Source organism: Kogia breviceps, chromosome 5 (assembly GCF_026419965.1).
Source record: "Kogia breviceps isolate mKogBre1 chromosome 5, mKogBre1 haplotype 1, whole genome shotgun sequence".
Classification (NCBI taxonomy): domain Eukaryota; kingdom Metazoa; phylum Chordata; class Mammalia; order Artiodactyla; family Physeteridae; genus Kogia; species Kogia breviceps.
In genome coordinates, this window is record NC_081314.1 from 50,202,786 (window position 1) to 50,222,628 (window position 19,843).

A 19,843-nucleotide genomic window follows, 5' to 3' on the forward strand; every position below is an offset into this window, starting at 1 on the left:
TCCTGCTCCCTAATATTTATTCCAAGGATTTGAAAATCTATGTCTACATTTAAAAGTGACATGTGGGTATTACAGCACCTTTATTCATAATTGCCAAAATCTGGAAGCAACCCCTATGTCCTTCAGTAGCTGAATAGATTTTTAACATTGTGGTACATGTAGACAATGGAATATTACTCAGTAGTAAAAAGACATGAAAATTTCTAAAAGGAAATTTCTAAAAAGAAATGAACTATCAAACCACAAAAAGACATAAAAGAATCTTAAATTCATGTTACTCAGTGAAAGAAGCTAATCTGAAAAGGCTACACACTGTGATCCCAACTGTATGACATTCTGGAAAAACTGAAATTATGGAGACAATAAAAAGAGCAATCGTTGCCAAGGGTTGGGGCTGAGATGAGATGAATAGGTAGACCACAAAGAAATTTTAGGGTAGTGAAAATACTCTGTATGATACCATAAATTTGAATACATGTCATTACACATTTGTCCAAACCCACAGAATGTACCAAAAGAGTGAAAAGAAATGTAAACTACAGACTTTGGGGGATTATGAAGCATCAATGTATATTCATCATTTGTAAAAGTACTGCTCTGGTGGGGGATATTGATCATGGGGGAGGTTTTGAATGTGTGGAAGCAGGGCATATGTGAGAAATCTTTTTATTCTTCCCTAAATTTTGCTGTGAACCTAAAATGGCGGTTAAAAAAAAAATAGTCAATTAAAAAAAATAGTGTGGAAAAAAAAATTAGTGTGGCCTTGAATAAAGACCTCTATTTATTTTAGATGAAACTTATTAAGTTGTTCAAAACTTCTCTATCCTTTCCATTTTTTCCCACTTTATCAATTAATTACTGATATAGTCCTTCAATGCTTATTTTACTTTATTTGAAATTATCTAATTTGTTTTCATTTAAACATGTTTAAAATTATTTTATTTTCCTGTGGAGTTGGATCTTTTATGTTTACATCCCACCCTTTTTATCATGGGCAAAACTTTATCTATTTGATTTGCTGTTAATATAGCTACACAACCCTTCATTTGATGATATTTACAGTCAAATGTTCTGTCACTGAGCTATACTCCCTTGTTTGATGATATTCATTAGCTCACTATTCATTTGACCTCACTTCTCAAGGTCCTTGTATTTCTTGAAATGACAAATATCTATATTTTCTTAAAATTCAGTCTGACAGTATTGAACTGGAAAGTTTATTGAATTTATTGTGATATTTTAGATATATTTGGACTTATCTGTTCCATATATTGTATTCTTTCAATTATGTTTATTCCTTTGTTGCTTCTTCTTGTCATCCTTTGTTTCAATTTTCTAGATATTTTTTCTTTGTTACATTTTCCTCCTTTATTCTTTTAGAGAGGAGAATTATGTTCTTCATGTCTATAACTTTAATAATAATTTGAATAGTAATCTTAATAAAGTCTAAAGTTAATCAGCATCTTTAACTCTTTTTTGAACAAAAAAATATAAATTTAATATAATGCACAATGGATAAAATAATTACAATGATCCTCCTCTAACTTTTAATCTGTTGTTCAGTAATCCAGTTCTAATCTGTTTTCAACCCAACAATTAGACATTAACATTAATTTATACTGTAAATATTGGATCAGTTTCACTATATTATTTACAATATTTTTAGTCATCTGTCATTCTTAAATGTTCATTCTTTCATCTGAGAACATTCTTCTTCCTAAATGCATTCCTTAGAATTTACTTTATTGTATGTATTTTGGTGGTACAGTTTGTTCTTCTGAGAATGGTTTTTATTTCTTCCTCTTTCTTGAAATATAATGCACTATTGTCACAGGTTGAGTTGGCCAAAACACAAACTCTGATATACAGATAAGTATACAATAGTATTGTTAGGAATTCTGGAGTTAACACCTGTGAGAGGAAAGGGAAGAAAATGGGATTAAGGAATGGGAGAAGTCAAGCTTCAGTGGAAGCTTCAGTCAACCTTAGAGAAGTTAGAATGCTGGAATGTCCCTTCAGAGCTATTTCTAGTTGATGGGATACCAAGATTTTGAACCTTGGCTATGTTCTGCACGAGGACCTCAGTAAAGCAGCTTTCATCAGCTAAGACAATGCCCAAAGGGGACTAAGAGTTCAAAGCTGTCTTCCTGAAGCATTCTCAGGAGCTGGTATGATAAATCCTTTATTATTGAAGAGGGATCTCCACAATTCTTTTCAGTGACCTCTCACAATTGTGCATAAAATTTTATGTTAACAGTTGTTTTCTACTATCACATAGAACTATGTGATGGATTTTTTGGTTTGTTTGGAATCATAGAACAATGATTCCATTGTATTCTGGCTTCTACTGTTGCTTTTGAGAAAAGAGAAATCCATCTAACTGTTTTATTCTAACGGACTTACTCTTTGTCTCTAGCTGCTTTTAAAATTCCCTCTCTCATTCTCACTCTCTCTCTCAGAAAACTTTATTTTTTATGTGTGTGCTCTGCAGTTGCATTATGATGTTGCTAGCTGGGGAATATTTTTATTTATCTTGAAAGCAATTTGGAGAGCTTTCTAGATATAAGTATTTGTGGGGTTTTTTTTTCCTTTTTCACAATTACAGAAACATTTAAGCAATTGTCTGAATTTTTTACTTATTGTTTCATGTTTTCTCTCTGTTATAGTCTTCTGCAACTCCAAATATACATGGTAAAACAAACTCTATCTTGATATTTTTTATGATGCCTTTCTTATTTTCCTTAGTTTTGTCTTTTGGATTGCATTCTGTATAGTTGATTTTGCTCTATCTTCTTCTCATTAGTTCTCTTTAGCTGGTTTATTTATTGTTTAGTCCATCCATAGAATTTTTAACTTAAATTATTATTTATTTCCAAAAGTCCTATTTTATTTGTCAAAGCTGATTTGTTTCCTGTTGTTCCATATCATTTTTTTTTCTCTTTTAGTTTTCAAAACAATATGCATGGTTACTTTATATTCTGTGTCTGGTTACTCATATCTAATTTTGATATGAACTTGTGAACTTTTCTCTACCTTCTCTGTTAGCTTTGATACATGGGAGCATCATTCCATGGAATGCTTGATAAATTAATTGTGAGCTGTCTCACAATTTTCCTTAGAACTTTTTGGAATTTTTTTGAAGACTAGATTGAAGTACAGTTTCTTTAGAGAGCATCTGCCTTGTTTCTGCAAGTCAACTAAGTAGCATGTTAAATCAAAATCTGTTATTTTTTCAGACTGCATAGTTAGCATGAATTTGGATTTTAAACACTGAAAATGATGATTCTGTGTTTGCAAGTTCCCAGGGAAGATCTTTCCCATCAACTCAACATCATGTTTATGAAGGATGATTGTCCTTCAAAGTGGGATTTATTTGTCATTTTTCTTTACACTGAGACTGTAACTATGCAAGGTCTCAACTTTATACCCAGTCTCACTTTAAATTGGAGTATGTTATTATATTTCTAATATCGGGAATAAACTCTAGATCCTGCTCTTAATATTCTGTGCAGTCCCCAGATTAGAAGCTTACAACTTCCAGGTTTTGGCAAAAACATGGCTTTGGCTCCTAAATGCTTTCTAAGTTTCCTGTATTCACTTTGTTTCTGGGATCTATGGATTCATTATTTTAAATGTTCAGTGATTCATTTTTAAAAAGTACACACACACAGACACACATACATATCTATCTATCTATCTATCTACATATTCTAATTTTAGATGTTTCAGTAAGAATGATAATTCAGTTATCTAATCAACTATGGTTTTTGCAAATGTTAAGTTCCACACATCAACATAAATATTGATCTAAATCCTTCAAATATTCTTGAAATTATCTTTTTTATGGATGAAACAAAATATTTGTTTATTTTGTCAAATAATCGGATGACCTTCATCAGACTTTCCAAATACTAATTCAAATATCTCCTTATATAATTCGCCAAGAATCACTGATTTTTAGGTTACCTCTTTAAAATTTTCTAAATTCTATAAAACAAAAAATATTAGTTTCAATTCTGCTGATGATCTAATTATACATATTATAAATTATTAACAAACATGAAGCCATTACATAATAAAGTTCAGAAACTAGCTTTAAAATGATTGTGGGAGTATGATAAATTTGACATGGGAATCCAGAATTCTCAAAATAGCAGTCTATCCTTCTAGCTTTATATATTTGGCCTAAGATAAAGTAAAGAAAATTCACACTAAGTTATGTAATAAAGCATAAGTAATTACCATTTCACACTTCTCAAAATTATGTAAAATTTGTAAAAATATGTGTATAGTTAGGGTGATGTTTATATTTTAAAATAGTAATAGGAAAAAAATTCAAAATAATAAGTGTCTTTATTTCAAAATTCTCACTCTTAAATTCAGATTATTGAACTATGCATCAAATTTTAATATAACACTAAATAATTGAAAGAATGAAGTACAAAAAAATAAGAAAATTTAAGAATACCATGCTGCAGTGTCCTGTGCTACAAGGAAACTCTAAATTGAACTCTAGGAAGTCAAGAAATGTGATGAATAAGGTATTGTCATTCTGACCTCCATCTTCTTCAGAAGAAACAGCTGGACATTTACATCATGATATTTCTGCTTTATACTGTGATAGTATTTTGCTTCATCCTTCCTTCGTGAGTCATGTCCAAAATGGCAGAGCTACTTAACACTTTCACTAGATAGCTATAACCTTTGAAAATTATTTCTGTCTCATGAAGATATATAAAAATGCAAATAGGAGACAGATTTTAGAAATTCTAGTAAGAGAGTATTGCAAACAAGCGATTTGAAATTCCAAATACTTTGTCATGTAGAGTTTGGCTGCAGTCAAATCTCGAAGAGACTGTTGTAAATGCATAAGGAATGTTGTTAACTCATGTAAGCAGAAAGTAGGAACTGCAGTGGGCAGAGCTCTTCCTCTGAAAGGCAGCTGTGCTGTGTGGTAGTTTATGTTGTAAAGTCACAATATTAAGTTAGAGGAGTGGTATCTCAACTGGTATATGGAGAATAAATCTGGGGAATCTAAAGTCAGGAAATTTTAAAGTTTGAAGAAGCATGTATGTAGACAGTAGTGTTACGAATTTATACTAACACGTAACTGGAATTCAGAGAAAGGCTCCAGTTTGTGGAAGGGAAGGGAGAATTAGCAATAATAAGAACTAAAATGTACTTGCATATAACAGATTAATGTGGTAGCGACTTGCTGTCAGGAGTAGAAAACAGTATCCAATAAACCAGAGTGTAAGGTGGGAATGGGATTACAGAAATAGAACAAAAGCCCAATAATCAGAATTGAGGTATAAAGAGCAAAATTATATTAGCATATAGATTGCTGATTTTTTGCAGTAGTCCCTATTGGGCTGGAGCAAGACACCAAATTGAAAGCCTGTAGAACGAAAAGCAGTATATTTGGGTGAAATGGTGAAGTACAAGACAACAGGGCATGATGGGAACTGAATGAACCCCAGGGTGCATGCCTCACAGGAAGAGGCAGCATGTAGGCCCTGTAGACAGGTCTTTTTTTTTTTTTTTTCTTTTCTCTAGAGAAAATATCTACCTTGTTTTTTTCTTCATAAATCTTATGACAATTTAATTTTGACAGTTAAGTTATTTTTTTCAGGCTCAATTCTCTTTTACTCAGTTCCCACTTTGTTTCCTCTAAACTAGAGATTGTCATCTTGCTTCTTTTTAGGGTCAGGGATGTTTTGCAGGATGGCTATTGAGCAACTCAGGCAACATGCTCCCACAATACCTCTAGGAAGAGAGATAAACTGTAATGATCACAAATTACCATGGCTCCATAGGCAAAATTATCTGAATATTTTATGGGTTGAAAATGACTTAAATCAGTATACATCTGAGCCAAATGCAGGCAAGAGGAATGAATAGACTAATCAAGTCACGCTACTGGGTAGAACAGAGTCAATTCCCAAAATTTAATTGCTTCTATATAATGCAGGATGTGTGAAATGGAGCTTGGAATGTCCATTTCAATAAGCACAATGGGTCCCTACAGCATGAAGCAGGCACATTTTGGCTGATGTGCATAGCCCCTAGTTTTGCTATAAGCATGGTTACTTCTTGGTAAAAGTAGCATTTTCTGTATTTCAGAAGTCTTTTGGACTTGAAGCTATCCAAGAATTCAGAGATTTCCTTCTTTTGACTAGAGTCACATTTGACCTAGGATTCAATAAGTATTTTTCAGTCAGACTCATTGAAAAACCATCAGCTATTAGGGACTCATATTAACCACCCCAAGAGTTGCTGCCCTGTGCTATTTGAAAAGAAATAGATCTCACTTTCCAAGCCAAGATCAAAGCAATTTAGGAAGATATCCATGCAATTAAATTCAACAAATATTTAACAAATAACACTTTGCTTCAGCAGTTGGTAATGACTCACACATTCCTTTTGCGCTGTGTTAATATATTTATATGCATTTGTTGTTGCACTTGTTGATTGCTCAGTAAATAGTTTTTGTTTGTCTGTTTATTTGTTGTACCTGTATATAGATCTTTATCTTTCAACCTAGATTTAGACAGGCTTAGAAAACACCCTTCCTCTTCACCAATATCCTAAACATAGTACTCTTCCTCTGACAAAAAAGCAGAAATCTTACTGAATACACAGAAAGGTAGCATTAGAGGGATTGGATGTATGTTCAAGAAATGGGTTTCGAGGTGAAAATCTTGTCCTTTAGAGATCTCTTGTCAAAGCTTTAACTTTTCTGCACATGCACTCCAGGCTTGATCCAAGTGCCTTGTGTGTCAATATCAATAGTATTTCCTTGAAAATAATCTGGACCTTTTCTTTTTCCGTCCTGAAGTGGATGAGATAGTGCATTTTTGGATATTAACAATGCAAGAATCTTTGCTGCCCTTTTTCTTCACCATTTAGCTCAGTTCTGCCTTAGTACTTTGAGAGAGAAATGGGATTTTATTTAGAATTCTTCAGTTTCAACATCATTAATAGTAGAGATCTGTAAACCTTCAGGAAGGGAATGTGCAAACTTAACATTTTTTGTTTTGCTGGGGCAAGAGGTCATAATATTTTTTATTTTGTTCAAATATTCCTGAGAGTTGTTCAGTTTTTTTAAGCAATAAATAAACAAAGATGTTCTCAAAACAATTAAAGGCTAACAAGCTAAATATGCTGTTTGCAGTTTTTACTTAAAGGCTCTGGAAAGCATTAAAAACATTATATATGGGACAAAGAAATAAACACTTTATAATCTTGGAATATTTTCCATAGTGTAAAAGCAGAGAATTTCTCACTCTTTTCCAAGTTAATTTATATTTCATAGATCTCAATAGAAGAAAATAAGTTGAAATACTAATGAAGAATTTAAAAGTCCAGAAAAATAGTGTATTAGTCCAGAGTTGCCCTTTTGTGGTTTTAAAGGAGTTATTTTTTGCTTTGCCTTCAACTACATAAAATTTGATTTGGCATTTAAACTTTAAATAAATAAACTAGCTTTATTACAAATTAGAAATAAATTTTAACATATAGGATTTTTAAATGTCAGATCCATCATAAGATTAAATACTATCCTGAGAAATATGGAATAGATTCTTATAGCACAAATTAGAGTAACTAAAATGAATTACAAAAATACCTTTTTCACCTATTATGAGCAAGGTATTGTAGTAAGGTTTTTATAGAAATTACCTAGTTAAAACCTCTCCACAACCTTATATGGCAAGTATAATAATTCCTATGTAGCACTATTTTGATATATTCAATTTCTTAGGAGACATAATCCCCTTTTATACAGACACATGCTTTGTTCATTTAGTAATATGATTAGTCACTAGTGGTGTGGTAGCAAATAAGACCCTCTCCCAATAGCATGTGAGAGGATAACAAATTTTCAGTACAGTGATGAGCTCTGTGCTTTTATTTGACTGATTATGGTTTGGAATGGAGGGCAAAAACTAATTTTTAATAATCAACTCATAGGATTATTAGATAGGACAGGGAAAGACAGGAGACGATGACTTGCAGAGAAAAGATATTAGTGAAGAAGGAAGCCATGAAATAGCAATTTGAGTAAGATTTTTCTGTGTGGTATGTAACATGAAACCTGGTCACATATTCCCCACAGTATCTTCAGTAAACTAAACACTCTTGTTAATGTATGAAGGAGCTGGATCCATTTGATGGGTAGAATACTAACAATTGATATTTAGTGAATTCTTATCCTGAGCCAAATATATGATCACATTTGTTCCCCCAAACAATGTTTTTAATGGTTGGATGTAGAAACTGATTCTTTGAGAGGTTTCATTATTTGTCCAAGTTTACGAGTTGGTAAATGGTGGAGTGGGGTTTTAAACCAAGGCCATGTGACTCCTGAAATGACATTCTTAACTATTAGACAATGCTGCCATTGTGAGTTGGGGTTGAAAACAAGAACTGCTCACATGATCCTGTCACAACTAGTAGATGATTTTATTACAGATGATGAAACTGAGGCTTAAAGAGATTAAATAACTAGCATAAGATTACTTAGCTAATGTAGGGAAGGATCAGAATTCAAGCATCAAATTCAAAAGCCCCTGAATTTTCCATTCACCACATTTTAGATAAATATGTTTAATTTTTCTTAACAAGGCAACAGTTCTATTCCCTTAAAAAGTATTCATTGTAACTTTGGTCTAGTTGATTTGTCTGGGTTAATTTATACTTATAATAGTTCCTCCAATAACAAGTCTAATTCCAATTTTGAGGTTTGACTACTAACAGCTTTAAAGACCCACCACTCCCCTCCCCCTCCTGCCCCACATCTAGGAAAGCTGATGTAAAGCCCAGATGCTATCTCCTTTGGTACCTGCAAGGTCAACCCATGCAACTGATGTCACAGAACACTTGAGAACCTTCATCAAGCTAGCCACCCCTAATCAATGTAAATATCAAGCCAGTCTACTTCCCTAGCTCTCTAGAGACATTTTTTTTACCTTCTTGGGAGCCAGCACTGTTTTCCACAGCCAGCTTCTTAATGGGTAAATAAAGTTTTTCATGTTTTCTTGGTGAGTATGTGTTTGTGGTGTCATCAGTTTTGACTTTAGAATCAAATCTTAGATGGGGATCCATCTTGTCTCAACAGAATTACTTCAACAGTTTCCAATATATATATTTAAAACTCAAGCAGAGGGACATCCCTGGTGGTGCAGTGGTTAAGAATACACCTGCCAATGCAGGGGACATGAGTTAGAGCCCTGGTCCAGGAAGATCCCACATGCAGCAGAGCTAAGCCCATGAGCCACAACTACTGAGCCCAAGTGGCACAGCTACTGAAGCCTGTGAGCCTAGAGCTCGTGCTCTGCAACAAGAGAGTCCACCTCAAGGAGAAGCCCGCACACGGCAATGAACAGCACCCCACCCCCAGCTTGCCACAACTAGAGAACGCCTGCACGCAGCAACGAAGACCCAATGCAGCCAAAATTAAACAAATAAATTATAAATATTACATTAAAAAAAACTCAAGCAGAAAAAAAGTTGCTGGAAAAATATATGGTAGCTTATAATATTAATAGAAGGCTGGAAAGCCAGGCTCAGAAGTTGGGTAACTACCAAGAGCATCTAGGTAGCAGGAAAGAGAGCCAGTATCATGCCTCAGGGACAATCTAGTTAGGAGTTTGCTGCTGGCCCTAATACTACTGAGTACTTATCACTGCCTCCATTCCTGAACTCTCAGAGCACTGATTGCCAAAGCTGCATGGAAAAGTCTTCATATACCCATATCATTTGGTCACTTTTCAAGATTCAAACCTGGAGATGTGAGTATTTAATTATCAGAGCCCAAGTTTCCACACTCTAGTCAGCTACAAAGCTGGGAGAAGGTTTAACTGACTTCTTCTGGTTTAATAATGTCTCCTATTAAGATATGCACAATTGATGATAACCTCAAAGTAGAAAGTTTGTTCTGATTCTGGGTAACATAAAACTATGTAAAGCACCCTTTCTTCATTTGGGAGATAAAAAGAAGAGGAAAATCAATGAAAATTGATTATAATATTACTATTACCCATATGGATGGTACTAAGTCTATATCTCTAACCCAAATATCTCTCTGTAGATTCAGTCTTTCATTTCTATTTCCCTTTGGGATATTTACATCCAGATTCTCTCCTGTAAGTTCAAAGTGAAAATGCCAGAGACCTAACCATTGTCTCCCAAAGCCAGCTCTTTTCTAAGGTTTACCTATTTCTGTAGGCTACCTTGTCTTCTAATCATGTCACTCCACCATGGAGTTGGCTCTATTCCTTGTGGCCTGTGTCACCAAAGATTGTCAATTGCTCCACAACCTTTTTATACATAAAATTGTTATATACTTATTATAATCAGGTTCATACATGTCAGAACACATAAACCAAACTATTATAATCAGATTGATGCATATCAGAACACACAAACCAAGTTAGATTTTATCAGATCTGGCTAAAGATAATTTTGACCAAGGGCTTCATTGAATTCATGTGTTTGTATCTTCAAACTTTTTGGTGAAATAAATTCTTTGAGGAGAAATATACAATCCCAATTTGGAAGAGGAATTATTCTATGAGAATTTCAGGGAATATTGCTAGGAATATAACCTAGAAGACGTAAACCTCACAGCTTTTCACCAATTGGAAATAACTATAATATTTTGACTTCCTTTTAAAAGATTAATTTGCTTAGGTACTAAATCATATACCTCTTCTACACTACTTTCTATCCATTCTTCATCACCCATTTCTGGCGTTTTCAGCCACTGTTCCCAGCTTTGCCATTGTTTACTCATTAACTGACTCCAGGAGGTCTTCAAAAAGTGTCACACTTGCACCCCCTCCTCACAACACACACCTCTCATTCACTTCCCTGGGGCTTACCTAGTGATGCTGAAGTGTAAGATGTTAGGGGACATGCTCAGTGCCTACAACTGGGAAGTAGGGGAAATTAATGCCCCACAGATAAATTCCTGACAATAGAATACCAGACTGGAGAACAGATTATTCTCTCTTCCTTCCCAACTATCATTTAAGTAGTGGTCTTTCTATTTTTGTAGAAGATAGTCTCAGGAGATCAAGCAAGCTGTTGTGCATATAGTAAGTGCATGTGATTTTGCATACACTCTTATACTTGTACTGGCTCCCCCTCCATTCCTGCTTCACTCTCTTTTCCCCTAACTTGCTTCTATAGGTTTATAACTCACTGCCTTAATAAAGTGGAAGCCCATGTTTCAAACTTTGTTTTCTGGTCAACCAGGCTAATAGAGATGATTGCACTGTCTCTTCCATAAATAGTCTGAGATTATTTAGAATAAACTGGGCTTAGAGAACAAAATCATATGAAGACTGCCAAGGCCAAGATGGGGATAGGAGGTAAGGAGGTAGGGAAAATTTGTTTCAGGAAGCAAAAGTTTGAAAGCATACTGTTTATGATAGAAATTATGTATCTATGTTGATTAACTATAGTTAAAAAGGAATTAATCTACTGGAGAGGCTAAAGTAGGAAATGTTTATGGAAGCTTTGTCTCTTAGGCAGCAAATTGCTCATATTTACATTACCTTATATGGAGACAACAAATTTGATACTTTCAGTGACTAGAAGTAGTGGCAAAGTACAGAGCTAAAGCCAGATTTTCTGTTCAGAATAATTTTCTTTCCTTTTTTCTTTTTAAAACATTAATTAATTAATTAATTAATTAATATTTTATCTGTGCCAGGTCTTAGTCGTGGCATGCATGCAGGATCCAGCTCCCCGACCAGGGATTGAACCCCGGCCCCTTGCATTGGGAGTGTGGAGTCTTACCCACTGGAGTCTTCCCAACGAGGGAAGTCCCTAGAACAAATTTTATATCTTCAAACTGTCAATCACATGAGTGAACATGAATCAACAAAATAGAAAAGGGACATGTAACAAAACAATTGCCACTTAGTATTGTCAATGAGTTGCAGAAATCTTTATCAAAGTTTGCATATTATGACTTATCTTTGATTTATTTGCTTGAGATCTGTGATATTATAGAGATTTTAGACACACCTATTCTTTCAAAACTATCTTTTTGAAATGTTCTGGGACTGCTTACTTGTACAAGTTAGTGAGAAAACATAATTAAATGAAGTGTAATGAAAAATAATTCAAGTTTGGAAACCTGAGGTTTTTCTTCTTAGATTATAGTTGAAACGTGTATCATAGTACAATTTTAATCCTTATAAATTTGTACTTATATAGAAAAGTATCTTTCTCATTATCCTAGTTGCTAAAATTTTATATGGCAAACTCTTTAAAAACTTTACATAAGAAAGATGGGGCTGAATTTCTTTAAATAACAAATGTTCTGATTTCTAGTAAAAAAAAATAGAAAAGGAAATCTTATATAGAAATCCATCCATAGGTTCAGTCATTTTGAAATACATTCTTGAAATTAATCTTGGCATTAAAAATTTAAGACTAAATTTACTCTGAAAAGAAAGTAGCAAGTAAATTGGACAGAAAGTAGCTTTTCAAGATATAAAAAATATCCTACATTTGAAATTTCTGACATGTCTTAATATTAACATTTATTGAGACAGTATTTGGCTTGGCAGATGTCCCATGTGACTTACTTCCTAGTCATGCAAAAAGTGGCATATAATATTAAACAAATATAAGTTGAATTTGATGTACTTAATGGGTAAATTTATTGGACAGAATATAAAAAGCACTAACACTAAAAGAAAAAAGTGATAAATTATATTTCACCAACATTTAAAATATTTTCTCACCAAAAGGCAAGGAATAATCCATTCACTGTGAAATATATTCAGTATATAAATTATAAAAGGACATATCCAGAATATGTACATAATCCTACAAACAAACAATAAAAAGATGGATAACCCAGTAAAAAAATAATGGCAAAAGACTTGAAGAGACACTTCACAAAAGGTAAGTGAATGACCAATAAATATATAAAAAGGTGGTCAACATTTTTATTAATAGTCATTGAGCATATGTACAATAAAGTGACGACAGATACTATTCATACCCTAGAAAGGCTAACCAAAGGAAAACAAAAAGCAAAAACTAAAAATATCAAATGTTTTCAAGCATGTAGGCCAGTTGGAACTCTCAAAAACTGCAGTTGGGTGTTATATAAGTTTGCTAGGGCTGTCAAAATGAAGTATTGCAAAGTGGAGGCTTACACAACAGAAATCTGTTGTCTCAGTTCTGGAGACCAGAAGTGTGAAGTCAAAGTGTTGGCAGGGTTGGTTCCTTTTGAGAGCTCTGAGAAAAGGATCTCTTTCAGGCCTCTTTCTTTGGCTTGCAGATGGCTATCTTCATGTTCATATGGCATTCTCCCTCTTTATGTATGTCTGTTTCTAAATTCCCCCTTTTTATAAGAATACCAGTCATATCGGATTAGGACCCACCCAATGATCTCATTTTAATTTAACTAATTACATCTGCAACAACTCCATTTCTAAAGAAGAACACATTCTGAAGTAATGGGAATTAGACCTCAACATATCAATCTTGGAGGTACACAATTCAACCCATAATAAGTATGAAAATGATACAATCACTTTGTAGTACTGATTGTAGTTAAATATATCTCTATACTACAATCCAACAATTTCATACTTTAGATATGTACTCAAGATATGTGAAATCATATTTTGCCCAAAAGACTTGTAGAAAAATATTTATAGCAGACTTACTCATAGTAGCTGAAAGCTGGAAATGGAAATGATCCCAGATATCCATCTACAAGAAAAAATATTTAACAAACTATGAAATATTCATACAATGAAATATTACTCAGCAATTAAAATGGATGAAGTAAATGCAACAACATGGATCATTGCAAAATCATTATGTTAAGCTGGTAAGTCAGGAACAAGTCCTGGAAGGTGACAGAGGTCAGATAATGGTGAACAGTTATAACATCTTTCATACACAGGTGATGAGAAAGGCAGATTCTGGGAATGCTTAAAAATCATAGAAGTTTCTTTCCAAACCAGTAAAGCAGAAGAAATGTAATTGGCTTATATAGTTAGAAAGCCCTCAATTTACTAATATAAGTAAATAATTTATCAACAGATTTTACGAGCTAAAATGATTTGCATAGTGCCCCCTAAACTCCCACTAAAATATCAACTATTAAAAAAAAATCAACTGTTTTTAACTAGAGGACAAAATGTAAAAGAACAAAATAAAATAGAATGTACAACATGTAATAGTCTTTCTTTGGCTCATTGGAAGACTCTCAATTGTCTAAATGTTCTAATGATCACAGCCCCTGAAAGACTAATTTGCTAATTTGCAAAATAAATTTCAAGGTCCTTTCTTTCTTGCTTCAACTGCTCCTGATCAAACATTAAAAATATTTACTGAAGAACACTAACTTTAATTGAAAGGAAAGAAAGGGTAAAAAAACCTCACAACCTCATTACCACAGCCATTATAGTGGTTTTGCTTTTCCATGTTTACATTTCAGCCCTTGTCCATTTGCAGACATATTTTTTTTACATATTATTAGACACAGCATAAATATAGTTAATGCTTCTTTTTCACGGACCAATATATTTATAAGCATTTTTCTATGCATTTTACTGTATATTTAAGCAGAATATGTGCTGTGAAATCTGTGAATCCATAAAAAAAAAACATCAAATTATAAGGCACTGTGGAAAAGATGACTAGTTTTCTACTCCAATATCATCTCTTCTCCTTAGGAAGTTAAAAAATATATACTTAGGAAAGCGAAGTATAATGCAGATAACGATTGTATTTCTCAGCCTCTCATGAATTAAGGGTCATTAAATTTTGACCAATAAGAGGTAAGGAGAACTTTTCTTTTAGTATTTCTGGTTATGATCCTTAAGCAGGAATGATCATTTCCTTTTTTACTTTTTTCCTCATTTGGGATTTAGACAGGATGGCCAAGTTTGAGAAAATCATCTTAAAATATCAAGCTAGAATGAACCAAGATTCTGGAAGAGAAGGTCTGGATTGAAATGCCTTGAGAGATAAGTTATTCACTTATTATTTATTGTTTTTTTGATTTTGATTTAGTTTTGTTTTGTCATATGTTGCTGAACCTAACACTAACAAATACAGGTCCAGTAAAATTCTTCAGCAAAAAAACATATGTTGGGCTTCCTTGGTGGCGCAGTGGTTGAGAGTCCGCCTGCCGATGCAGGGGTCGCGGGTTCGTGCCCCAGTCCGGGAAGATCCCACATGCCACGGAGCAGCTGGGCCCGTGAGCCATGGCCACTGAGCCTGCGCGTCCGGAGCCTGTGCTCCACGACGGAGAGGCCACAACAATGTTCCAACAGTACAAAAAGGTATAAAACAAAAATTAAAACTATTCACTCTCTATTTCCTCCCCCCAAAATAACGTCTATTGAAAGTTTGTTTTGTTCCTCCAAATAAATATTTATTTGCTCAAATGATAAAAAGATATAAGTACAGATGGATAACTAGCTATAAAAGTGCATCTTGACTGTTATTTTAGTTATTTTTATCTACATATATAGGTATTGATGTAGATATAAATAGATACATATGCACGTTTTTCCTGATCTTAGCAGCATTATACAGTACCTATTTATATGTTCTGAAGCCTGAGAAAAGTAGCAATTTTCACTTTCTTCTATCCTCCCTCTCTTCTTAACCTCCTTGATTTCATTATGTTACGTTTTTTCTAACATTCCTTCTATAACATTATATGACTACTTATAATTTTATTTCTTGATATTTTCAGGTTGATTAAATACTTGTTAATTTTCCACGAAGGAAGTTGAGAAAATTAATAGAATTCTCTTAACTACTATTCTCCACTCCACTTTCCATTTTTTGTTTCTTTTCATTATGACACATACATATATATATGATATTATGCTATATGTTATTATGACATATATACAATATATAGTGTATAACATTTAATGTCTGTAACCACATTTTATATAGTTTTATATATGAATGATTTCAATACTAATCATTGTTCTCTCATCATGACTTATTTTGAGTTGCCTGGATTTTTCTAATAGTTATATCTAAAAAGGCTTTTATGTTTGGAAATGTCTTGCTGCTTCCTCTATACATTAACACATTTGGATGAGCATAGCTTTCTTGGGCCGTCATAATCTCACAGTCATAGCTCCATTGTCACTGGAGATTTTGTATAGATCATCCTGGCTCTGGAGAACCCTGAGGTATGGCTCCCTTTATTTCTCTCTCTAAATGTTTGAGAAGTCGTTTATTCTTTCCTTTTTTTTTTTTTTTTTTTTTTTCGGTACGCGGGCCTCTCACTGTTGTGGCCTCTCCCATTGCGGAGCACAGGCTCCGGATGCGCAGGCCCAGCAGCCATGGCTCATGGGCCCAGCCGCTCCACGGCATGTGGGATTTTCCCAGACTGGGGTAGGAACCTGCGTCCCCTGCATCGGCAGGCGGACTCTCAACCACTGTGTCACCAGAGAAGCCCCCGAGAAGTCCTTTATTCTTGAAATTCAATGTTTGTCTCAGTATAGATGATTTTTACATCATTTTTCCCTAAATTAGGGTGGGTGATTTCAATCTCAGAAAATCCAATTCTTCCTTAATTTCAGGGAGAATTCACACAAATTTTTTGTCAAATTTCACCCACACTGTTTACATTATATATGTCAAAGGCATCATTTTCTTTAACCTGGGGCCAGTTTTTAAAAATCTTTTAATAATTCTAAAATATAAAATGATACTTGATTGTTCGTTTATGCTCACAAGTAAAGGAACAGTTTGTTTTATGTTAGTAATTTTACTTCATTTCCTCCACAGTTTAAAAAGGTTGTTAGGTAAATAGAACTTAAACCTAAACAATTTATATTCAGAAATTTTTCTCAGGTTCTGAGAAAAATGACACAGGTAATTTGTGGGGAAAGAGAGGTGTTTGCTTACTAAAAATATCCTTCTTCTACATTTTCATCTAATAGATAATTTGACTGGATATATAATTCTGGGTGGAAGTTATTTTCTCCCAGAGTTTGGAAGCCTTTACTCCATTTTCTTTAGCTTCTAACATTGCTGTTGAAAAGACTTCTGTCTTTCTGTTTTTGGATTCTTTATATGAGAAAATAATACTATTATTTCTCTCTGAAAGTTTTTAGAATAATTTATTTCTTTGTATTCTAAAATTTCAGGATAATAATATTGATATTGATCTTTTTTCATTTATTTTGCTCAGCAGTTAGTGATCATTTACAATTTAGAAATTCATGTCTCTCAGTTCTTAAGACATTTTAGCATTACTTCATATTTTTCTCTTCTCTTAGCTTATCTTTCTGGAATTCCTGTTATTTGTATTTGGAATATCTGAAATAGTTCTTTGAAACTTTTATCCTTACTTTCCTAATTTTCAGTTTTCTTTACTCTCTCTTCTAGAAGATTCTTCAACTTTATCTTTCTTTCCTTCATTTATACTATAAAAGTACTGATTTCTCAGAGCATTTTTGTTGTTGTTGTTATCTGTGCTGTTTTATATGGCATCTTGTTTTTTCTTACAGATGTAATACTTTTACTGATGGAAAATGTTTAATACTCTGTAGAGAATAAAACTCCAGATTTCTGAGAACATAATGAAAGATAAATTCCCTGGCAGGGCAGACTGAAGGAGAGTCTTTAGGGGTCTAACAACTTCTTATTTATTTATTTGTTTTTGACTGCGTTGGGTCTTCATTGCTTTGTCTAGTTGCAGCGAGTGGGGCCTACTCTTTCTTGCGGTGTGGGGGCTTCTCATTGAGGTGGCTTCTCTTGTTGTGGAGCACAGGCTCTAGGCACATGGGCTTCAGTAGTTATGACGTGCAGGCTCAGTAGTTGTGGCTCATGGGCTCTAGAACACAGGCTCAGTAGCTGGGGCTCACGTGCTTATTTGCTACCTAGCATGTGGGATCTTCCCGGACCAGGGCTGGAACCTGAGTCCCCTGAATTGGCAGGTGGATTCTTAACCACTGGGCCACCAAGGAAGCCTTCTAACCACTTCTTAAAAAAACTTTCAAACTATCTTGATTTAGTTTAGACTCACCCACCCCATCCTTGCATCCCAGCCTCCCTCCCCTTTCTGAGAGACACCAGACGCTAACAATCCCTGAGCCTTTAGATCTCTGTAGTGTAAACTGGGTTGCTTTATTGTTAACACCATGGATTTAGAATTTAGCTTTAGGATTTGACTTCCTTGGGTATAAGTTACCATTCATAAATCTATCTGCAGCTCTTAAAATTGTTTTGATATTTCCTTTCCTATTAGCTATGTACTTTTAGGTGCTTCGTGATTTAAAAGAAATTTTAATAGCTATGAGGATGGAACAAATATAAATATGTGCCTTCATTCTATCTTCTTTATCTAGATGGCCTTTTAATCAATTTTGTGATAAAAATGATTGTTGATTACCTTTTAAAATTTAGTATTTATTTGTTGCTATTATTTGTAAAATATAAACAAATTTTAAAAGAGAGGAAAGGTTAAATATAAGCAAACTGCCAAGATAATAAGAGGAGAAGAGAAAGAACCTGCTTAACATGAAGACATGCAAGTTTTCTCATCTTGAAGGTGAGGATTGTGTGACTTGGGTTAGTTATGGCATAGTAAGATAAACTAAATACATTAGGGTCTTATTTATATTTTCATATAAATATTTAATTGTTTGGTTGAATTAAGCTCAAAGAAGTGGTCTAAACTGTTCTGATCTAAATTAAGAAAAATCCCTCATAATCTTTAAAATTTCCACATGATGCAATAATACTTAATGGGGATGAAAATAACTAGTGTCATTTTTTCTCTTGCCTATACAAGGTTTATGAAAAGCTCAAGAGAAAATGCTCTGAGTTGATCACAATGTTTTGTTTTTCCTTCCCCTTCACTTTCCCACTCTCACTGCCCCTTTCCCTCTCTCTTCTCCCTCTCTCAATCCCTCTGTACCTTTTCTTTCTCAGACGTGAATTTTGGCATCTGAACGTAAGTGCAAGTGGAATGTAAGAAGGAAAGAAGAAACAATGTTATGGATTTGAAACTTCTTGACAAAACACAGATGCTCATATTGGAGGACATTCTATTGAAAACATAAATTCCCACAAGCAGCACCTGGAGTCCAGTAGTTTTCAAGCTGACAAGACTGTGTTGTGAACATTCTAACTGAATATTTAACAACTGTGGTAAATGTCAATTATGTAAATGGTAAAATGATATACTCTAGATTTATGGAGCACAAAATAAACTCATAGTGGGAAAGTTTTCACATAAATAATTACTTGAGGAATTTTTTGTTTCTTGCATGCAATGTTCTAAAAACTCAATAAACATGAGTGCAAACCACTATTTTCCATCAGAGAATAATTAATAAATACAGATGGAATAGAAACTGACAATATGATCCTGAAGAAGTTAATAATGGAATTGTAACATTCTTAACCATAAAATGATATTATAGATATGATACTAATTTCTTCCTGTAAACTACCTGCTCCAACTCTCTCCCCACCCACAAATTGAAAGGAGCTAAGGATCTGTGCTTTATGAGGCTAACCATCTGGATAAGAACTGAAACTTTCAGTTGAAATTCTAAATGTTTACAAATATTTGGGTGCTTTTTGTTGAGTACACCAAACCCATAACTTTTAAGTTTCTCTTAAGATTTTAATTTTCATCTGGGTATTGTTCTAAAACATTTCATGACTTTATTCAAAAGTTAATCATTCAACTGTTTTGTTTTTTGTTGACAAATATATACACATGGCCCAGACTCCTATTTAACCTCAGTATTAATCACATTTCTTTAGGCCCCAGGTTCATAATGGATATGACTAGGAGTGTGTTCTCTGAGAATAT

At 33.8% G+C, this 19,843-nt stretch overlaps 1 long non-coding RNA gene across 1 annotated transcript in view; it reads left to right on the forward strand.

Moving 5' to 3' along the window:
• LOC136791970 (uncharacterized) overlaps positions 1–19,192 on the forward strand; it is a 410,072-nt gene extending 390,880 nt beyond the window's left edge. Inside the window, exon 6 of the long non-coding RNA XR_010840922.1 lies at positions 18,952–19,192. This is a non-coding gene — a long non-coding RNA (uncharacterized lncRNA). The remainder of the gene's footprint in view (positions 1–18,951) is intronic.
• Positions 19,193–19,843: the final 651 nt, after the last annotated feature.